This window comes from Elgaria multicarinata, chromosome 11, assembly GCF_023053635.1.
Source record: "Elgaria multicarinata webbii isolate HBS135686 ecotype San Diego chromosome 11, rElgMul1.1.pri, whole genome shotgun sequence".
Taxonomy (NCBI): Eukaryota; Metazoa; Chordata; class Lepidosauria; order Squamata; family Anguidae; genus Elgaria; species Elgaria multicarinata.
The window spans coordinates 8,673,062-8,689,990 of record NC_086181.1 but is presented as its reverse complement, the minus strand read 5'-3'; positions in this window follow the sequence as shown (position 1 = coordinate 8,689,990).

Genomic DNA, 16,929 nt, shown 5'->3' with positions numbered 1-16,929 from the left:
CCAATGCCGACGCTGGGATAAGCAGGTCAGGGCAGTTCAGGCCCCTGTAAAATGAGACACACGTCATTACTGCTGCTATGCACAGGGCACCCGTAGGGCGGGGGACGTGTTTGAATGGGACGTGTGTGTGTGAAACCAAAACAACCTTTGAAGAAAACCAAACACACACACACACACACGTCCCGCACAAAAACAAGAGAGCTGTGAGGAGATAAGTATTATCTTGTCAAGGGCAGGGCAGGCCTCAGTCAGGATGGGACAGATACACAGATGTTTTCAATCCATCTGGCGTCACAAAGGTGTGGATGTAAAAAACAGGCATCTAGAGCCAGTATGGAACAGGGGCTGCGACACTGAACTCGGCCAGAGGCAGAGAAAGAGGCAGATAATCAACTTCAGACAGACTCACAAGGTAGAACTGGGAAAGTCAGTCTCCCGTCTTCCTTGGACTTGTTTCTGCCATCTTGTTGGGGGCGGGGTGGTGGTGGTTTAAAAAGCGATTTCAAGATGGCAATATCTTATTCAAGTGACTTGAAGGCAGGCAGAAAAAGGGATTGTCATTGATTTGCCTCTGGGCAAACAGGTTTGGTAGGCTTTTTGTATCACTTTAGAAACCTGCCAACCCTGTTCAACAGTGGTGCAGAAGAAACGTGTGTGCACTATTGAAAGCCAAGCTCTCTCACACCACTTTCAGCTCTCTTAAAAACTGTTGCATTCAGCTGGTCTATTGTCTCCATCCTAGACTAAGTATTTATTTATTTATTTAAACGTTTATATCCCGCCCTATATCACAAGGAGCTCAGGGCGGCGTACAGATAAAATCATACATATAAGATAGAATAAATATACAACCTCATCCTTTTTGAACCATAGACACCACTATGAACCATAGATTGACAATAATAGAACAGCCACTTCTCTACTGCCTTCAAATCTGATTTACCAAGGGGGGGATCTACACTACTGCGCTTTGAAAAGGTTTTGAAACCTGTATATGCAGTATGTCCTGGGCCCCAACAGTTGTCAAAACTGTTATAAAGTGCTTTAAAGCAGTAGTGTAGATTCCCCCAAAGGTTGCTTCGTTTCTGATCAATGTCACCTGAAGTATTCCCCCTCCCCGCACCGTCCCCAAAGCTTATTTGTTCCTTAAGGTTTGTAGCTGTGCTTGCTGGGCCAAATAAAAGCGTAGGATAATGGTTGGGGAAGGCGTGATGGTGTGCCACACGCATCCAGACCGGCTGTGGTGCAAAGCAAAGCAAAAAGAAGCACAGGCGAAGAAGGCAATACAGTCAGCTACAGAGCCTTAAACTGCTGCTCATATAATAATAATAATAAGAAGAAGAAGAAGAAGAAGAAGAAGAAGAAGAAGAAGAAGAAGAAGAAGTAGAAGTAGAAGAAGTAGAAGAAGAAGAAGAAGAAGAAGGAGGAGGAGGAGGAGAAGGAGGAGGAGGAGGAGGAGGCGGCTGGTTTTATGCTGCCTCCTGCTGTAGTTTGTTGTTTTAATTTTGCACTTTGATTTTATGTTTTAGTGGCATTTTATTATCTTCGTTTGTAAGCCACTTTGGGAATTTTATCCAGTTGAAAGTTGGGATATATGTTTCCTAAACAAACACACATGAGGACTAGAAGTCTGAAGATGAAAAGAACCACAGGGAGCCACAGCACAGACAGAGTGACGTGATCGGAGCTGTGTGAGAAAAGGATGGATCTAGGAAGGAGAGGAGGAAGCTTCCAGCAATGACTGTTTCCTTGAAGTGGTCTGATATTTAAAGGAGACGTTTGGGGGTTCAAAATGAGGGTTGCCTGAAGATGTGTAGCCCTCCAATCAGAAAGCTAAACCGCTGTGAGTGGGTTATTCTGCAGTTCCATAGCAGTGAGCAGAGAGCCCTCTGCACATGCTCAAAGGCATTAGCTCCTGCATTATTTGCTCACATGTCCTGGGGTTTGACACCAAAAACAAGTTATGAGCATGAGCTGTGGTGAACAATCGCTCTGGGTTCTTTCATGTCTGCCTAAAATTAACTCCGTGGCAATACAGGGGATAGAGCCTGGAGCGGACCCATGCTCCGGCCCTCCCTCCCCGAAGAGGCCCCTGCCCCTCCCTGCCCCATGCCCGCAGGACGAACGCACTGACTCAGTCTCCTGGTTTCAATGCTTGAAGCCAGCTTCAAAATGCCAGGTTCAGCAAAGGAGGGGGGCGAGGCTGGGCGAGGGCGTGAGCCCCAGCAACCTTGGGAAAGGCCTTGCTCACTTCTGCACAAGCGCCAGCTCATTGGGAGCACAAACACGCCTGCCTGGCACCGCCTTGGCCCTGGGCGGCTGGCACCTTTGGCACGGAAACAGCCGGGCATGTTCAGCCACCTGCATTTCGCTGCCATTCCGCCTGCCACACCCCCTCCCGGGCTGGTTGGCTCATATAAAAGAAGGCCGCCTCAGACGCTTGTGCCGCCACTGGGGCGCCCGTTGTTCTCCTTCCTGCTGAGCCCAGAAGACCACAAGGCCGTCTTCCCTAGCAGCCTTCCAAAATGCAGCTGCCTCCCTTCTTCGGGGAAGAGCCTTTGAGCCTTTAACCACTGCGCGACAGGAAGGATGAACGAATCTGGCAGTCTGGGTTTCTCACTCTTCCAACCTGAGGTTTACTATGTCCCGAACTCCGGGATTTTTATTTTGTGTGTGTGTGTGTGCTTCATACACACATTTTTGTTGAATATACACATTTATGTGAGCAACTTTCCTAACATGCATGCATTTTTTGTGTTATTTTTGCCAATATAAACATGTTTGTGTGGGCTTCCCTCATTTTGTATGTTGTATGCATTTTTTGATTGGAGAACTCCGTTGCAAGATTCGGAGAAGTGGAGATTTAGAAGGATAGCACCTGAGATTTGGCTCATGTATTGGTCTGAAAGTGGCCCCGTTCAGACAACACACTAAACCCTTCTGCTTAACCACAGAATGGTTAACCGAATGCATTTTGTGGTTAAACAGCATGGTTTAGCATGTTGTCTGAATGGGGCACTTTGAAATTAGGTAAGTTCACATTCAAATGTGAACCAAACAAACTTTTTCCCTACCTCTAGTGACACTGACAGGTAGGAATGAACAGTTCCACTTTCTTCATCAAAGCATCTCTGTGGCCCAGACATTCACATACCTATTGAGAGACAGTATGGTGTACTGGTTAGAGTGTTGGACTGGGTGTCAGGAAATCCGGGTTCTAGTCCCCACTCGGCCATGGAAGCTCACTGGGTGACTTTGGACTAATCGCAGACTCTCAGCCCAACCTACCTTACAGGGTTGTTGTGAAGATAAAATGGAGAGGAGGAGGATTATGTATGCCACTTTTGGTTCCTTGGCGGGAAAATAGCAGTATATAAATACAACAAAATACATAAAACCTTTCTCCCTCATTTATTATACAAAATATACAGCTACCAAACAAAACCAGATTTCCATGGAGACAGTGAACTAGGGTCATTGTAAGCACCAGGCATAGCATTATGTCACTAGCAGAGATCTCTGATCAGCTTCACTGTGGACAAGACAGGTAGATCCTGACCCTCCAGTCATTTGGGTCAGGACTTGCTAGTCTTGGGATGGATGTGACCTAACGAGAGAGAGAGAGAGAGAGAGAGAGAGAGAGAGAGAGAGAGAGAGAGAGAGAGAGAGAGCGCTCTTCATCCCAGAGGGAAGGAGTGGGTTGTGGTGACTCTCAGTAGTGAGGGAGGTGTACTTTGCACATCCTCAGAGATGCTGGCTCTATTATTAAGTAACTTCCAGAGTGAGGCCTAGCACTGAAAATGACTGAGCTCTCACACAAATTAAACCCTGCCTGGCAGTCAGTCCAAGCTAGAATCTCTCATCACCTAGAGGAAGGGAGTTAGGAAGGTAATAGGCTGTGGTTGCTCTGTGATGAGGGGCCAGGAGTCTGTATATGCTCAGAGGCACTCCTCCGAATATTCTTTAACATATTCAGGCACTGCTATTCGAGCCTGATTGAACACATTTTTTTTTTTTTTAAAAAAAAACAGCTTGGAAGTGTCCTGCTCAGTTCCCAGGTGAGGTCTGCTCAAACGAAACTCCAAGAACAGGCCTGAACAGGCTAATCGGTTATAGCCTTCTAGGAAATAAAATTAATGTACTGGAGAGGCCTGAAAGAACACACCCTACAATTTCCCCCTTCTCCTAAAGACAGATTCGAATGGCCAGCTGACATCTGTCCATTCGTGTGGGGTGGGTGGCCACTTACACACCAAAGACCTGCATAACATTTGTGTCTGCTAATGTAAATGTACAGATGCAAATACAAGAATCTCACCACAGTGGCAGAAACTGTGACCAGATGTGCCTGTTGCTCAGTGCGCTCTCCAGGTGCTAATTGTTGATGAGCAACTTCAAATTCATGTGCTTAGCCATTCTCCCTTAGTGGGATCCGCACGTCGCTCCCAGAGCGCTTCTATGCGACCCCAGTCCACCCCGAAAACGATAGTCTGACTTCCCTGTAAAATAGGGTGACCAACTGTCAGGATTTCCCCGGATTTGTCCTGGTTTTTGTTCTTTCCATGGTGTCAGAGGGGATTTTCTATAATTTTCAATAATGTCCTGGAATGACACACCTTCCTCTTTAAGGCTGCCATTAGCATGGCAGGAGGGAGTGACATGCTTTCTTGAGGCACATCATTCCCCCACCCCGAGCTCCAATTGAGGTCTTAAAGGGGAAAGTGGGTCATTCGTGGACATTATAGAAAAGGCCCCAATTGGAGTGGATGGTGGTGGTGCAGAATGAAAGCCTTTCCCCTCCTCCACTCCAATCGGGTTCTTTAAGGTGGCGGGGGAATAACATACTTTCTGCAGGACTCAGAAAGCTGCTTCCCCCCCACACACTAGGTGTCCTCTTTTTTGGTTTCCCAAATATGGTCACCCTACTGTAAAAGAAACGAGGAAGAGCCGTCCATGCTGCCGCTGACGACGACAAGGAGAGCTCTCTGCTGGCGAGGAGAGCTCAGCAAAAGAAGGCGGGGTAGAGAGCTTCTTCCGCTCTTCACCCCACCTTCTTTTGCCGAGCTCTCCTCGCCGGCGGAGAGCTCTCCTTGTTGTCGGCGGCAGCAGCGGCGGCGGCATGGATGGCTCTTCCTTGTTTCTTTTACAGGGAAGTCAGACTATCGTTTTCGGGGTGCACTGGGGTTGCATAGAAGCGCTCTGGGAGCAACGTGCGAATCCCCCATCTCTGAAGATGGGAATAGCAACAATGTTAAGTGCCCTACATTACAGGGTTCTGGTGATGGCAAACAAGGAAGAAATAATACCAATTCCTTTACTTGTTCAAATGATGTAAAGTAGGGTGACCATATGAAAAGGAGGACAGGGCTCCTGTATCTTTAATAGTTGTATTGAAAAGGGAATCTCAGCAGGTGTCATTTGTCATAATCAAGCTGCAGGTGCCCTGCCCTCTTTTAAATCTGCTCACTCTGTCTTGATGAAGAGGGAATTTCATCAGGTTCTCCATATATACAAATGACACCTACTGAAATTCCCTTTTCTATGCAACTGTTAAAGATACAGGAGCCCTGTCCTCCTTTTCATATGGTCACCCTATGTAAAGTCAAACAAATCAATACATACCCTAACAGGCAGTGGGATGCTATGCCCATTGCAAAAAAAGCATAAAAGAAGTCACTAACACATGAAATAGTTATGTCCTAGGTGGCATTAAAAGAGGATAAAATACATTTCACAGCAAAGAGGAGAAGTCAAACCAACTGGTATTAGCCATGGTAGGTGAATGGAGCATGCAAATACAAGAGCAGTCTATCTCTGAATATCAAATGCTGGTGTCATGCCCAACTGCTTCCTAAAAGGAACTGGATGTCCCCATGCAAACAGGGTCTCAGTCTGATCCAGCACAGCAGTTGTTGGTTTTTTTCTGGCACAGAGATACACAATTTAACACCCACTTTTCATCAGTCCAAAGGCATCACAGATGACACACCTGCTTCTGCATTCACCATCTCTCATAATTGTTTAAAATCTCCATTTCTCCCATAAACACTGAAAAAACCCCATCACTCTTTAGTCTCCTGGGTTGCAAGTACAAAAAGGCTTTTAAAAAGATCTTAAGGGGAAACTAATCTGGTTTAAATGAGCTTGACTATCTACCCTAAGGCGACAGCGCTTCATGGGGAAACCTTCCCCCTTAGGTCAGTCGTCCCCAACCTTGTGCCCTCCAGATGTGTCAGACTGCAACTCCCATCATTCCCAGCCAGCAGAGGGAATTGCAGTCTGACACATTTGGAGGGCGCCAAGTTGGGGAAGACTGACCTAAGGTAAGGCTGTGTCCATTCTGTATACTTTAGCAACACTCATACTGCCCAATAAAACAAAAAACACCACCTTTGATTTGAAAATGTTGAAAGCTGAAAATCCCTTCCAGGAAAATTCCTTCTTCTCTTGGTCTTGGAAAGAGATGCAGACAAACTGCCAGGACAACAAACAGCCGCATCCCCACCCCAAAAGATCTCTCTCTGTGTGTAATTTGTGCATGTGGGTCACAAGACATTTGGGGTCATGGATGCTTCACTTTGGGAATTTATGATATTTATTTACTTATTTACTACATTTTTATACTGCCCAGTAGCTGAAGGTCTCTGGGCGGTTCACAAAAATTAAAACCATGAAAAGCATAAAAACAACCAACAATTTAAAAACACGAATACAAAATACAATATAAAAAGCACAACCATAGCACAAATCGATATAGGTTAAAATATAGAATTAAAACAGCAAAGTTTAAATTTAAGTTAAATTAAGTGTTAAAATGCTGAGAAAATAAAAAAGGTTTTCAGCTGGCGACGAAAGGAGTACAGTGTAGGCGCCAGGCGGACCTCTCTGGGGGGCTCATTCCACAGCTGGGGTGCCACGGCAGTGAAAGCCCTCCTCCTAGTAGCCAGATGTAAAACGATTTCCCAAAGAGGAAACACAAAATTAAAATTCTGCTCGCTTTAACCCATCATCGCTCCATTCAGTCCCTTCCTGCATTTTCATTTGTTTGTTTATTTATTTATTTATTTATTTATTTATTTAGGCATTTGTTGTAACGCCAAAAGTGCTCCCGGGTTTGGCCTGTTGATAAATTGCAGGTCAGTGTTTTATCCAAGCAGCTGCTCAGCCCTGGAATCTGTTTTCAGCAGGGCGGGAGGATCTGATGGGACTTAAGGAAGTGGAATTGTAGTACCAAGAGTCTCTCCAAGCATGAGCAGAGTGTTTTTCTCTCATCAGCGAGTAATTGTAGGCCCTTCCCTCAAAAAAACATTTTTAGGATGTGGGAGAAGGGCTTTTGGGGCAGAGATTGTGGCTTCCAGGCCCCAGGCTATAATCTTACATACACACTTACTTGGGAGTCAGCCTCATTTAACTTAATGGGGATTACTCGTGAATAGACACAAGGACAACTGCATGGCCAGACATTCATCCTAAAGAGGAAATGGTGCTGAAGGGGGAATTTTGGAAGGTTGTGCACAGGTGAGAAATCCTCTCCTCTACAGCCTGCATCCTTATCAAACACAGCCTGACCAGAATGTTTGCATCTTGGCTAGAAGGCACAAAGGGAGGATGCAAAACCTGGGGGGAGAAATCCAGCGGAATCGTTCCTGCTGATCGTGAACACACATTGCTGTCACAGCACACAGCCCTGAGCACTAAGGTGTCCCAAGGCAGTAATGGGCTGCATTTGCCATGGAGTACACTAGTAGAGTTGCTGCCTGTCGTCCTTAGGAAGGACTAGCATCGGTGCAGTCGCTGGCTGCACAACACACCTGGGCAGCCCCAGCAAAGATCATTCAGGAAAGACATTCTATATATGCTCAGTGGCCCTTTGCTTGTAGGCCCTCTGTTTTATTTTCATGCTTCTTCCGCCTCTTGGGGTGGTGGTGGTGTACTCTGCATATAGTCAGAGGTATTCAGCGTGGGGGCCAGAGTTTCTGCTAACTCAAGGTGCCAGCCCCACTATTAAAGCAGGCAGGAGGAGCATCTGTCTTTGCACCTGGCTACTGTAAGCAACCAAGAGGAGTATACTTTACTCCATTTCTTTAGGCTGCACGAGAGCTACCAGGTGCAGGGCGGGCTGGGCGGGCGGGCGGGGGGGGGGGCAGTGGGGCCAGTTGGCATGGGCCTACGATTTTGAGGGGGCCTACTCCGAGGCCCCCTGGGCAAAGTTGCTTGGTTTTTCTGATGATGATGAATTTGCCCAAAGAAAAGCACGAAAATCATTTTTGAATGTGAAGAAGTGATGTCTTATATACATCTTGAATAAAAGTGCTTGCCATTACCTTTTTTTTAAATAAATAGTTCTAGTTCATATGTATTTAGAACTGATTAAAAAAGTACTTAATGAGCAGTTTGAAATGGAGCCTACGTTTTCCATCTGGAAACCAGCTTTGCCCGGCCCTGACCAGGTGTGGTGGGAGCCAGTCTCCCATATTATTATTTCATTTCATTTCATTTCATTTCTATACTGTCTATTAGCAGAGGCTTTCTGGGCAATTCATAACAATCGGGTTTGTTTTTTTTAAGTACAAAAACCTCATTATAAACACATTACAATACAACATTATAATAAAACATGGTCTTTTTTTTTTTAAAGATACATTTAAAACAATTACATCCAAAGACCTGCCCACTCCCTGCTCTGGGTGGTTCTAGTTCGCATGGAGGGGACGTGAGTTACTGCGCTTGGAGGTGTGGGAGAGGACAATCCGACATGAACTCATGACTAGTCCCGGGGTGAAGTCATCAGCTCTTGGGAGAGGCCGGGAAGCAGCAGGACGTCAGAAGGGCGTTTGGGAGGGTCAGGCGCAGCACACCGGAGCCTGTGGAATGGCCATAAACCCCTTGCCAAGGAGTGGCACATGGAGCTAGGCGGTGCTGGCAGCAGGTGGAGCCCGGGAATCATGTGACAGGCGGTGAATAAGCCCCGATTCTGCCAAAGGGCTTTAGGGAATTGCTGACTGGGTGGAGATTATAGGAGAAACTGGAAGGCTGGGGAAGAAGGAAATAGCCTGTGATATCAACCTTACTCAGTGAAAATGAGTGAGAGAAGCACCCTCCAAAGCTTTACACCTCACATCTGGGGGAGACAAGTTGTTGTTGTTAAGACACAGGTTACGCTTGCGTCAAATTCATGGGGCAGGAAATGCTTTATCCTCTGTTGACGTGTTGGCACAGATCAATCTCTCTTTCTCCCCCCCCCCACTCCCTTCTCCCTGATTGACTCACATACACACCTCTCACTTGATTTCCTTATACACCATTACTGGCAAATGGATTATGTGAACAGCCTCGCTGAAAAGTCTTTTTTGAATGGTGCAACAAGGTGTGGAGTGCTGACCTGGCCCATTCACACACGGAAAATGCCATTTGATGTGTGTGTCATCACATTATGAGCAGGCATGTATGAACCAGCCCAGAGCTTTCCATTCAGATACAATTTTGTTTTTGTTTTTTGTTCGACTTCTTAGTGCGTACAGAGTTCTATGCCCGGTTCACACATAATTACAACCCATGGGTTGTTGAGCTGGAGTGTGAGCGAGTGTGCTGCTTCCCAGGTGAGTGCTACATCCGCTTTCCAAAACAATCCAGGAACAGGGCCTTCCTGGGTTGTTAGCTATTACGGTTGAACTTGATTTCCTTATACTTCATTACTGTCAAGGTCCCAGCCTTGCTGCACCATTAAATAAAACCAAAAAGTGGAGGCTGTTCACACTCTATTTGCCAGTAATGAAATATAAGGAAATCAAGTTCAGTCCAATTAAACAACCTGGAGTTTGAACCCATGGTTTGTTGTTGGGTAGTTTCCGAAAGTGGGTGCAAAGTGGAAGCGGTGGGAGGCAGGACGCTTGCTTGTGTGTGGTCCCACCCAATTTATGGGTTGTTGGTGTTATGGGCGGACCATGTCATAATCATGGACTTGGATCTTAAGATAAGCTAACTTTCAGAAAGTTTGTGAAAGGTTTCCCTTCCCTTCCTATGCACAGCAGTGACCTGTGGCCCATCCCAATATTGTTCCAGAGGACACCTGATGAGGATGGCCAGATGCAAGACAAGGCAAGGGCCCTGCACCTAGAAAAGCTGTGTAGAAGATGGGATTTCAGCCGGGGGGATGGACGTCTGCCGGCAGTCTGCAACAGCGCAAAGGATGGGAAACTTTACTTCCTTGAGTTAACTTATCATCACTGGTGCAGTTAGGTAATTTTAGACTCTGAACTTAAGGTCTTATGATAACCTACCTCTCTCAATGGTAATGTGTATTATTTCACTTACTTCAACATGTGCTAAGCCAGATTTCCCGCATTTGGGGGCCCTCTTGCTCATTCTGCTTAGTGGACCCTGGACCTCTGCCCCAAACTTCTGCCCTTAAAACCCCACATCATAGGATCCAAACCATTGTATTCATCCTCACAACAATCCTGTAAGGGAGACCAATACCAAGGTGATCTGAGGCCAAAGGGAAGTGGCAGGCTGACCCATAAAAGTTATACTCAAGAAGGATTTGAACGCAGATCTCCTTGATCCAACATTCTATCCACTAGAACAGGGGTGGGCAGAAGGTAGAACAGCATCTACTGATAGATCTCTGAAAAAGAACATGGGGGCAGGGGGAAGCCAAGAGTGGATTTTCAGGTGGAAGGAGCTGTGAGCTTGTTTCTGGTACTGATCATTAATTCTTAAGGGCTGAGCATGCACCAAAAGGCACCCTGGTCTAATACTTAGTGCCTGCCTGCCTAATTCGGTATTCTGCACGTGACTCCAGTTGGTGGACCTCAGGGTTCTGGTAGAACACCCAAAGTACTTCTCATAAACATTGTTGTTGATTGTTGTTGGCATTTCAGTGACCTCATTCTGGTTCCTGACTTGGAGCTAAGCAGAAGCAGGGAAGAGCAGCTGGCCCAGCTCAAGTAGGAGCTATAAAAGTAAGCCAGATTCCCAGGGAGCGAGCTAACAGGAAGAGCAAACAGGAGTTTGACAGGGGGAGTGTAGGGGAAGAGGAGACCAAGGACAGGGGAAGAAGAGAAGCCTCAAGGAAACCCAGGAGCCTGCCAATTCAAAGAGGCCGTGTGCTTGCCATGTGCTCCTGAGTGCTGAGTGAGAGGTCGGTGTGAATAGTTGCTGCAGGAGCTGAAGGGGGAGTGGCCTGATTGTCAGTTGAACTCAGCAATCAGTGCCTAATTGCTGTTGATTGTTGTTGATTGTTGTTGGCATTTCAGTGACCTCATTCTGGTTCCTGACTTGGAGCTAAGCAGAAGCAGGGAAGAGCAGCTGGCCCAGCTCAAGTAGGAGCTATAAAAGTAAGCCAGATTCCCAGGGAGCGAGCGAACAGGAGTTTGACAGGGGAGGTCAAGGGGGAGGCCTCTTAAAAATAAATAAAATAATAAAAAAATAATAAAAAATAAAAATAAAAAAGAGGTGGGGGAAAAAAAAAAAGAAAAACATAAAGAGAAAAAAAACCCCACAAAACCACCACCAAACAAAAGCAAAAAAACCCCAAAAGATTACTTTCCCTTAAGACATACTCATATAGTTGTGTACCTTCAGAGAGGACACAACAAAGCAAAGGCAATTCTACTATAATCAGAAAGGAAAAAAACCAAAGCAGAAATCGACAATATGGATGGAAAGGAGTCCCTAGAGGTGGTGACCTGCAAAGGGTGTGCAATGTTCGTGTTTCTGCCTGAGCTCAACATGGCGTATACCTGCAACAAGTGCAAGCTGGTGGCACTTTTAGAAGAAAAAGTGAGGGGACTTGAGCAGCGAGTGTCCACCCTCCAAGGAATAAGAGAAGTCGAGGAGTTCTTAGACCGAACGGTGGAACTGCAACAGCAACAAGAAGCACATGAGATTGAAGAACAACAGCCAGCTGAAGCCGAAGTGGAGTATGCTGAGGGGAGGAAAGCCAATGAAGAGGAAACTCCTTGGAAAAGAGTGACAGTTAGGAGAGGAGGAATTAGAGGGCGTTCTGCACCGGTGGGGCCATTGGAGTTAAGCGACCGCTTTCAGCTTCTGGAGAATGAGACTGAAGGACAGTTTGCAGAGGAGGAAGTACAGGAGACACCATGCAACAGTGACCAAGGGACAGAAGGTAGGTCAACCAAGAAGAAGAGAAGAGTAGTCTTTGTGGGAGACTCCCTGCTGCGTGGGATTGAAACCCAAGTATGTCGTGAAGACCCATGGACTCGCCAGGTGTGCTGTCTCCCTGGAGCACAGATTAGAGATGTGACTGAAAGGTTACCGAAGCTCATAAAGACAACGGACACATACCCCTTTCTTCTCATCCATGTGGGAACAAATGATGTCGCCAAGCAGAGCTACGAAGAAATCATTTCAGACTTTGAAGTTCTGGGAAGGAAACTGAAGAACTTTGGGGCCCAGGTAGTTTTCTCATCCATCCTCCTGGTTCTTGGAAGAGGATTAGAAAGGGAAAGAAAAATACTCCGGATGAACGACTGGCTTCGAAGGTGGTGCCGTCGTGAGAGTTTTGGATTCTGGGACCACGGGCTACGCTACTTGGAACATGGACTGCTGGCAAGGGATGGGTTGCACCTCACAAGGGCTGGAAAGAATGAGTTCGGCCACAGCATGAAGAACTTCATCAGGAGGGCTTTAAACTGAATCTTACGGGGGTGGGAGACGTAAATTTTGAGGCAACAATGGATGAAGGCCAATGCACCACAGTACAGAGAACAGCTCCAACAGAGTCCCAAAATAGTGTCTGCAACAAGGTAGGAACAAAGCCAGACTATAAAACACATGGTCTTCGATGTCTATATACTAATGCCCAGAGCATGGGAAACAAACAGAATGAACTTGAACTCTTATTACATGAAGGCAAATACGACTTGATAGGTATAACTGAAACTTGGTGGGATGACTCCCATGACTGGAATATAGCAATTGAAGGATATAACTTGTTCAAAAAGAACAGAAGAAATAGAAAGGGAGGTGGAGTTGCACTATATGTTAAAAATACCTATCCCTGCACAGAAATACAGGCAGATGAGATTGGGAGCCCCGTCGAGAGCGTCTGGATTAAAATAAATGGGGCTAGGAATAAAAAGAATATGATAATCGGAGTCTACTACCGACCACCCAATCAAGGAGAAGACGAGGACGAAACTTTTGAGAAACAAATTACCAGTTTTTCAAGGAAGTGTGATGTAGTAGTGATGGGGGACTTCAATTACCCTGATATCTGTTGGGAGACCATTACTGCCAAAAGCGGCCCTTCCAAGAAATTCCTGACATGTATGGGTGATAACTTTCTCCTACAGAAAGTGGTGGAAGGAACTAGAGGATCGGCAATCCTTGACTTGTTATTGACCAATAGGGATGACTTAGTGGATAAAGTGGCAGTTACGGGAACTCTGGGGGAAAGTGACCACGTCATACTTGAATTCTTGATTATGAAGGAGACAAAAGTCGAGCGTAGCCATACACGTACTCTGGATTTTAGGAAAGCTGATTTTAATAAACTCAGAACTATAATAAGTAAGGTCCCGTGGCAAGGGAGCCTAAAGAGAAAAGGAGTGCAGGATGGGTGGGAGTATCTAAAAAATGAAATTTTAAAGGCACAGTTACAAACAATTCCAACAAGGAGAAAAGATAGAAGACAACAGAGGAAACCAATGTGGCTCCACAAAAAGCTTATTGATGAACTGAAAACAAAAAGGGATACATATAGGAAGTGGAAGGAAGGCCAGGCTACAAAAGAAGAGTACAGACAAGTGGCGCAGAAGTGCCGAAATGGCATCAGGAAGGCTAAAGCTGTGAATGAGCTGAGATTAGCGAGGGATGCTAAAAGCAATAAAAAGGCTTTCTTCAGATACGGGAGTAGTAAAAGACAGAGGAAAGAAATGGTGGTTCAGCTGCTTAATGAGGATGGCAAATTGATAACAGATGACAAAGAAAAGGCTGAAGTGCTCAATTCCTACTTTGCCTCGGTCTTCTCCCAAAAGCGGGTCTATGACCCCCCTGGAAAAAGTGAAGCAGAAGTTGAGGGGGCAGGATTGCAGTTTGAGATTGATAAACAAATGGTCAAAGAACACCTAATTTCCTTGAATGAGTTCAAATCTCCAGGGCCCGATGAACTGCATCCAAGAGTAATGAAGGAGCTAGCGGAAGAACTCTCAGAACCTTTGTCTATTATCTTTGCAAAATCATGGAAGACGGGTGAGGTGCCGGATGACTGGAGGAGGGCTAACGTTGTCCCTATCTTCAAAAAGGGCAAAAAGGAGGAACCTGGGAACTACAGACCAGTCAGTCTGACATCCATCCCTGGGAAAATTCTGGAGCAGATTATAAAGAAGTCAATCTGTAAACACCTTGAAATCAATGCAGTGATTACTAGAAGCCAACATGGATTTGTCAGGAACAAATCCTGTCAGACTAATTTGATCTCATTTTTTGATAGGATAACCTCCCTTGTGGACTGTGGGAATGCTGTGGACGTCATATATCTTGACTTCAGCAAAGCTTTTGACAAAGTACCACATGACATTCTGATTAACAAACTAGCTAAAAGTGGGCTAGATGGAACAACTATTAGGTGGATCCACAGTTGGCTACAGAATCGGACTCAAAGAGTACTTATCAATGGAACCTTCTCAAACTGGGGAGAGGCAATGAGTGGGGTGCCGCAGGGCTCAGTCCTGGGCCCAGTGCTCTTCAACATTTTTATTAATGATTTGGACGAGGAGGTGCAGGGAACGCTGATCAAATTTGCAGATGACACAAAATTGGGTGGGATAGCTAATACCCTGAAAGACAGAAACAAACTTCAAAGTGATCTTGATAGGCTGGAGTGCTGGGCTGAAAACAACAGAATGAAATTTAATAAGGATAAATGCCAAGTTCTACATTTAGGGAATAGCAACCAAATGCACAGTTACAAGATGGGGGACACTTGACTCAGCAATACTACAAACGAGAAAGATCTTGGAATTGTTGTAGATCACAAGCTGAATATGAGCCAACAGTGCGATATGGCTGCAAGAAAGGCAAATGCTATTTTGGGCTGCATTAATAGAAGTATAGCTTCCAAATCACGTGAGGTACTGGTTCCTCTCTATTCGGCCCTGGTTAGGCCTCATCTAGAGTATTGCGTCCAGTTCTGGGCTCCACAATTCAAGAAGGACGCAGACAAGCTGGAGCGTGTTCAGAAGAGGGCAACCAGGATGATCAGAGGTCTAGAAACAAAGCCCTATGAAGAGAGACTGAAAGAACTGGGCATGTTTAGCCTGGAGAAGAGAAGATTGAGGGGAGACATGATAGCAGTCTTCAAATACTTAAAAGGTTGTCACACAGAGGAGGGCCAGGATCTCTTCTCGATCCTCCCAGAGTGCAGGACACGGAATAACGGGCTCAAGTTAAAGGAAGCCAGATTCCGGCTGGACATCAGGAAAAACTTCCTGACTGTTAGAGCAGTGCGACAATGGAATCAGCTACCTAGGGAGGTTGTGGGCTCTCCCACACTAGAGGCGTTCAAGAGGCAGCTGGACAACCATCTGTCAGGGATGCTTTAGGGTGGATTCCTGCATTGAGCAGGGGGTTGGACTCGATGGCCTTGTAGGCCCCTTCCAACTCTGCTATTCTATGATTCTATGATTCTATGAAGTCTGCCCACCCTTATGATAGTACAGATGCCTGGCTCACCCCAGGCCCAAATGATCACAGACTCCTTGCTTTTTAAGATGAAGGTCATCCTCTTTATGTAAAATTTGATCCTGTTAGCTAAGTGGATTAGGTCATGTGGACATTTTGAAACAGAAGACCCTGCATGCATCTCTCCTTGCGATTGAATCTTGTTCATACAAACACCTGAAACACAATTGGTGGGAGAGGATTTTATTCCAGAATTGGCAGAAATCTAGTGTAGAAACACTTACCTCTTCACCATTATATTCTAGAACAATAGTAGTAATATACAGTACACTAGTTCCCCAACCTTGTGTCCTCCACATGTGTCAGACTACAACTCCCGTCATCCCCAACCAGCTTAGGCAACAGATTGGGAAAGGTTGCAGGAAAAGCGTCCATAGCCGGTTTGTGTGAAGCTCAAAACTGCCACCTAGTGGAGAGTTCAAAGAAAATGTTGCACTGGAGAAAATGGAAGGACACAGGACCGTCAGAAGAATTTAGGGTGACCATATGAAAAGGAGGACAGGGCTCCTGTACCTTTAACAGTTGTATTGAAAAAGGAATTTCAGCAGGTGTCATTTGAATATGTCATTTGTGAACCGCCCAGAGAGCTCCGGCTATTGGGCGGTATAGAAATGTAATAAATAAATAAATAAATAAATAAATAAATAAATAAGGAGAACCTGGTGAAATTAATCACAACAGTTAAAGGTGCAGGAGCTATACTAGAGTGACCAGATTTAAATGAGGGCAGGGCACCTGCAGCTTTAACTGTTGTGATGAAGAGGGAATTTCACCAGGTTCTCCATATATACAACTGACACCTGCTGAAATTCTCTTTTCAACACAACCGTTAAAGACACAGGAGCCCTGTCCTCTTTTTCATATGGTCACCCTACCTAATACCAAGTCAGATTTTTGGTCCATGTAGCCCAGTATTGTTGGCACTGACTTGCAGCAATGGCTCCCCACGGTTTCAGGCAGGAATTTTCCTAGTCCTACTTGGAGACACCAGGGATTGAACCTGGGGACCTTCTGTATGCAAAGTAGGTGCTCTACCACTGAGCCATGGCTGCTAGCAGTGGTCTTTCTCCCTCAGTGCTGATGGGGAAGCAGCAATAGGATTATAGCTAGACGTTTCCGGGCCTTGAGGCTGAGCAGACAAAGGTGTTTCCACCTTTCACTTTTTGATCAAGTATGACAATTCTACAATTTATGAGACCAACAACGTCTCTTCTCCCCCTT